Below are 6,105 nucleotides of genomic sequence, written 5' to 3' on the forward strand. Positions count from 1 at the left end.
TGCTACCTCTTGAGCATGCGTTGGTTTTTCCCTTGAAGAGGAAAGGGTGATGCAACAAAGTAGCGTAAGTATTTCCCTCAGTTTTGAGAACCAAGGTATCAATCCAGTAGGAGGCTCCTCCCAAGTCCCACGCGCCTACACAAACAAACAAGAACCTCGCAACCAATGCGATAAAGGGGTTGTCAATCCCTTCACAGCCACTTGCGAAAGTGAGATCTGATAGAGATAATATGATAAGATAAATATTTTTGGTATTTTTATGATATAGATTCAAAAGTAAAGATTGCAAAATAAAGTAGATTGGAAACTTATATGATAAAGAATAGACACGGGGCCCATAGGTTTCACTAGAGGCTTCTCTCAAGATAGTCTAAGTATTACGGTTGGTGAACAAATTACTGTCGAGCAATTGATAGAAAAGTGCATATTTATGAGAATATCTAGGCATGATGATGTATATAGGCATCACATCCGCAACAAGTAGACCGACTCCTACCTGCATCTAGTACTATTACTCCACACATCGCCCAACGCCTGCCTGCATCTAGAGTATTAAGTTCATAAGAACAGGGTAACACATTAAGCAAGATGACATTATGTAGAGGGATAATCTCAAGCAATATGATATAAACCCCATCTTTTATCCTCGATGGCAACAATACAATACGTGCCTTGCTGCCCCTGCTGTCACTGGGAAAGGATGATAACACGCAAGTATTGGGGATGATACGTCTCCAACGTATCTTAATTTATGAATCATTCATGCTATTTTATTATCTGTTTTGAATGATTATGGGCTTTATTATACACCCTTATATTACTTTTGGGACTAACCTATTAACCACAGGCCCAGCCCATATTGTTGTTTTATTGCCTGTTTCAGTATTTTGAAGAAAAGGAATATCAAATGGAGTCCAAACGGAATGAAACCTTCGGCAGCGTTATTTTTGGGAAGAATATGATCATAGAGACTTGGAGTTCACGTCAGAAGAGCCTCGAGGAGGCCACGAGATAGGAGCCCCCCCCCCTACTAGGCGCGCCCCTGTCTCGTGGGCCCCTCGAGCACCCCCCGACCGACTTCTTTCTCCTATATAAGCCTACGTACCCTAAAACCATTGAATATCAAGATATATCGGGAGTTCCCCTGCCGCAAGCCTCTGTAGCCACCAGAAACCTCTCGAGAGCCCTTCCCGGCACCCTGCCGGAGGGGGGATCCTTTACCGGTGTCCATCTTCATCATCCCGACGCTCTTTATAAAGGTAGTCAAACTTTATAAAGCTTGACTTTGACCAAACCTTAAAAGCAGACTAAAAAGAAATGGAGGGAGTATGCTAGTCATATTCTTCATGATGCTCCCTTTATGTTTCAATTCTTATCTTTTATGTGAGCATCATTGAAATCATCATGCCTAGCTAAAAAGGCATTAAAGAAAAGTGCTTGTTGAGAGACAACCCAATATTTATCCTTACTGTTTTTGTGTGTCCACATGATTATGCTACTGTAGTAATCATGTTTTATAGCTTTTGTTTCAATAAAGTGCCAAGTAGAACCTCTGGGAAGACTTGGGTGAAGTCTTTGTGATCTTGCTGTAGAAAACAGAAACTTTTGCACTCACGAGATTAGATGCCATTTTTTACTGGAGAGTGATTTTAGGTTTATTAGTTTTGCAGATGATTAATAGACAAATGCGTCAGGTCCAGCAATTTATTTCAGAATTGTTTGAGTTCCAGAAGTATACGTTTGATACAGATTACTACAGACTGTTCTATTTTTGACAGATTCTGTTTTCATTGTCTTGTTTGCTTATTTTGATGCATCTGTGGATAGTATTAAGTGGTATGAACCATAGAGATTTTGGAATACAGTAGGTTTAACACAAGTATAAATAAAGAATGAGCTCATTACAATACCTTAAAGTGGTGATTTATTTTCTTACACTAATGGAGCTTACGAGTTTTGTTTTGAGTTTTGTGTTGTTGAAGTTTTCAAGTTTTGGGTAAAGATCCGATGGACTATGGAATAAGGAGTGGAAAGAGCCTAAGATTGGGGATTCCCAAGGCACCCCTAGGTAATATTCAAGGACAACCAAGCAACTAAGCTTGGGGATGCCCCGGAAGGCATCCTCTCTTTCGTCTTCGTTCATCGGTAACTTTACTTGGAGCTATATTTTTATTCGCCACATGATATGTGTTTTGCTTGGAGCGTCATTTTCTTTTGTTAGTATTTTATTTCTGTTATTTATATTAATGTTTTGCATCTCTATTTTCAATAAAAATGTCAAGGATAGCCTTTGCCATGCTTATTTTGCATGTATACATGTTGCTGTTTCAAAACAGAAAGTTTACCGCTGTTGCAAAAATTCCCTAGACAAGTAAGAGAATGGTATAATGTTGAATCTTTTTGCATTTTAATATCTGATAAATTCATTACAGTAGTAATTTTACTTCATAATTTTTGAAGTCAAGGAAGTATTGATACTCTTGCATTCTTTACAGACTGTACTGTTTTGGCAGATTGCTGTTATGTTGCATTGTTTGCATATGTTTGCTTGTTTAATGATTCTCTTTTAGGATAGGAGTATTAAATATGCATAGACATTTAGTATTTAATGTTGAATAATAATTTTAGTGATTTGCTACAGTAGAAAATGATAAGGTTTTGCATTGGTTTATACTAACCTATCTCACGAGTTCTTGTTGAGTTTGTTGTGAATGAAGCTTTTGATAAAAAGAGAAACCATGATATAAAAGAATAAAGGAGACATAAAAGCTCAAGCTTGGGGATGCCCAAGGCACCCCAAGATAATATTTCAAAAAGTCTCAAGCATCTAAGCTTGGGGATGCCCCGGTAGGCATCCCACCTTTCTTCTTCAACAACTATCGGTTAGTATCGGTTGAGCCTAAGTTTTTGCTCTTCACATGAGTTGTGCTATCCTTGCAATGTCATTTTGTTTTTGTTTGCTTGCTGCTTGAATACAATACCAAGATCTGAAATTCTTTTTTGAGAGAGAGTCTTCATATAGCTACATAATTATTTAACTACTCACTGATCTTCACTTATATCTTTTTGGAGTAGTTTATCATTTACTCGTGTGCTTCACATATATCCTATGAGTAAATGGTTGAATGAGTTGAATGTCACAAATCTGAAATTATATATGTTTCATTTACTTATCCCTTGGGGAGTAATGACTTCACATCTAAGAAGTAGAGGTTGTAAATTTATTGACGGTTAGCAAGCATTGTATTAGTCATTTGAACAATTCATGAAAGAATATTGAAGGAAGAGAGATTTCACATATAAATATATTATCATAGACATCTTTTATAATTGTGAGCACTCATTATGTATGACATGCTAAAGAGTTAATGTTGGACAAGGAAGACAACGTAATGGGTTATGTTTTCTCGCATCTCAGTTAAAGTATATTGTCATGAATCATTCAAACATGTTGAGCTTGCCTTTCCCCCTCATTCTAGCCAAAATTCCTATCACCAAGTAGAGATATTACTTGTGCTTCCAAATATCCTTAAACCCAGTTTTGCCATGAGAGTCCACCATACCTACCTATGGATTGAGTAAGATCCTTCAAGTAAGTTGTCATCGGTTGAAGCAATAAAAATTGCTCTCTAAATATGCATGACTTATTAGTGTGGAGAAAATAAGCTTTATACGATCTTTTTATGGAAGCAATAAAAGCGACGGACTGCATAATAAAGGTCCATATATAAGGGGCAATATAAAGTGACGTTCTTTCGCATTAAGATTTTGTGTATCCAACCCTAAAAGCGCATGACAACCTCTACTTCCCTCTGCGAAGGGCCTATCTTTTACTTTATGTCTTTTACTTTATGCAAGAGTCAAGGAGATCTTCACCTTTCCCTTTTTTATTTTTTATCCTTTGGCAAGCACTTCGTGGTGGGGTGATCCTGATATATATATCCAATTGGATGTACGTTAGCATTAACTATTATTGTTGACATCACCCAAAGGTGAATACGTTTGGAGGCAACATTATAAGCCCCAATCTTTCTCTGTGTCTGACTAAAACTTCATAACCACAAGTATTGCGTGAGTGTTAGCAATTGTAGAAGACTATATGATAGTTGAGTATGTGAAGTTTGCTAAATCAAAGCTTTGACATAGACTCTTCCTGAAAGTAGGATGAATTGCAATTGTGTGATGACTAAGAATGAAGTTTGCTAGTTTTCAAGAAAGTTTATGGTCTATGCTTTAACATGTGAATATCTTGTTAGTTGATCATGAAAAGTTTTATGAGATGAACTACTGTTATGACATATAATGATGCTAGTAAAGGTGGTTGAAATTATCATTGATCAAACTTGTGCACCTCTAGCATTCACACTTCATAAATTCTTTCTTTATCATTTACCTACTCGAGGACGAGCAGGAATTAAGCTTGGGGATGCTGATACGTCTCCAACGTATCCATAATTTATGAAGCATTCATGCTATTTTATTATCTGTTTTGAATGATCGTGGGCTTTATTATACAGTTTTATATTACTTTTGGGACTAAACTATTAACCGGAGGCCCAACCCATATTGGTGTTTTATTGCCTGTTTCAGTATTTCGAAGAAAAGGAATATCAAACGGAGTCCAAACGAAATGAAACGTTCGGCATCGTTATTTTTGGGAAGAATATGATCCTAGAGACTTGGAGTTCACGTCAGAAGAGCCTCGAGGAGGCCACGAGATAGGAGGGTGCCCCCCCCCCTACTAGGCGCGCCCCCTGTCTCGTGGGACCCTCGAGAACCCCCCGACCGACTTCTTTCGCCTATATAAGCCTACGTACCCTAAACCATTGAATATCAAGACAGATTGGGAGTTCCGCTGCTCCAAGCCTCTGTAGCCACCAGAAACCTCTCGGGAGCCCTTCCCGTCACCCTACCGGAGGGGGGATCCTTCACCAGTGCACATCTTCATCATCCCGGCGCTCTCCATGACGAGGATGGAGTAGTTCACCCTCGAGGCTGAGGGTATGTACCAGTAGCTATGTGTTTGATCTCTCTCTCTCTCTCTCTCTCTCTCTCTCTCTCGTGTTCCCTCTATGGCACGATCTTGATGTATCCCGAGCTTTGCTATTATAGTTGGATCTTATGATGTTTCTCCCCCTCTACCCACTTGTGATGAATTGAGTTTTCCCTTTGAAGTTATCTTATCGGATTGAGTCTTTTATGAGAACACTTGATGTATGTCTTGCCGTGCTTATCTGTGGTGACAATGGGATATCATGTGCCACTTGATGTATGTTTTGGTGACCAACTTGCGGGTTCCGCCCATGAACCTATGCATAGGGGTGGGCACATGTTCTTGACTCTCCGGTAAAAACTTTGGGGCACTCTTTGAAGTACTTTGTGTTGGTTGAATAGATGAATCTGAGATCGTGTGATGCATATCGTATAATCATGCCCACGGATACTTGAGGTGACAATGGAGTATCTAGGTGACATTAGGGTTTTGGTTGATTTGAGTCTTAAGGTGTTATTCTAGTACGAACTCTTGAATAGATTGATCCGAAAGAATAACTTTGAGGTGGTTTCGTACCCTACCATAATCTCTTCATGTAACGCCCGGATAATTAGGCTACAGTAAAACTCTTCTAATGATGCCATGTCATCCGTGTTACTGTTGCTAATCAAGTGGTAGTTCAAAATCATTGCAATTCAAATTATGAATTAGTGACAAACACCCTAAGTTTTCAAAAGGCAAAGCGAAAATGTTCGGGGGTTGCCAAATATTGCACTGGTAATTATGGTGAAGCAAACACCATTTTATAAAATGCCTAAATGCCCTAAAACTAAATAAAACAGAAAGGGAAATAAATAAAAGAAAGAGATTACAAAAAAAAAACAAAAGGGGGGGGAGCCCCCTGGACCAGGCAGCACAACCCACCCGCACGGCCACCACCCAACCCCCTGGCCCGCAGTCAGTCTGGCTGGCCCAGCCGGCCCAGCCCCCGCACAGCGTCCCCTTCCCCTGTTCCCCCGACCCGGGTCGGAACAGGGCGCGTCCCAGCCGAACCCACCTCGCCGGAGACGAGGCGAGGGGATAAGGACGCCGACGCCGCGCCCCTCGGTCTC

Source organism: Triticum dicoccoides, chromosome 2B (genome assembly GCF_002162155.2).
Source record: "Triticum dicoccoides isolate Atlit2015 ecotype Zavitan chromosome 2B, WEW_v2.0, whole genome shotgun sequence".
Classification (NCBI taxonomy): Eukaryota; Viridiplantae; Streptophyta; class Magnoliopsida; order Poales; family Poaceae; genus Triticum; species Triticum dicoccoides.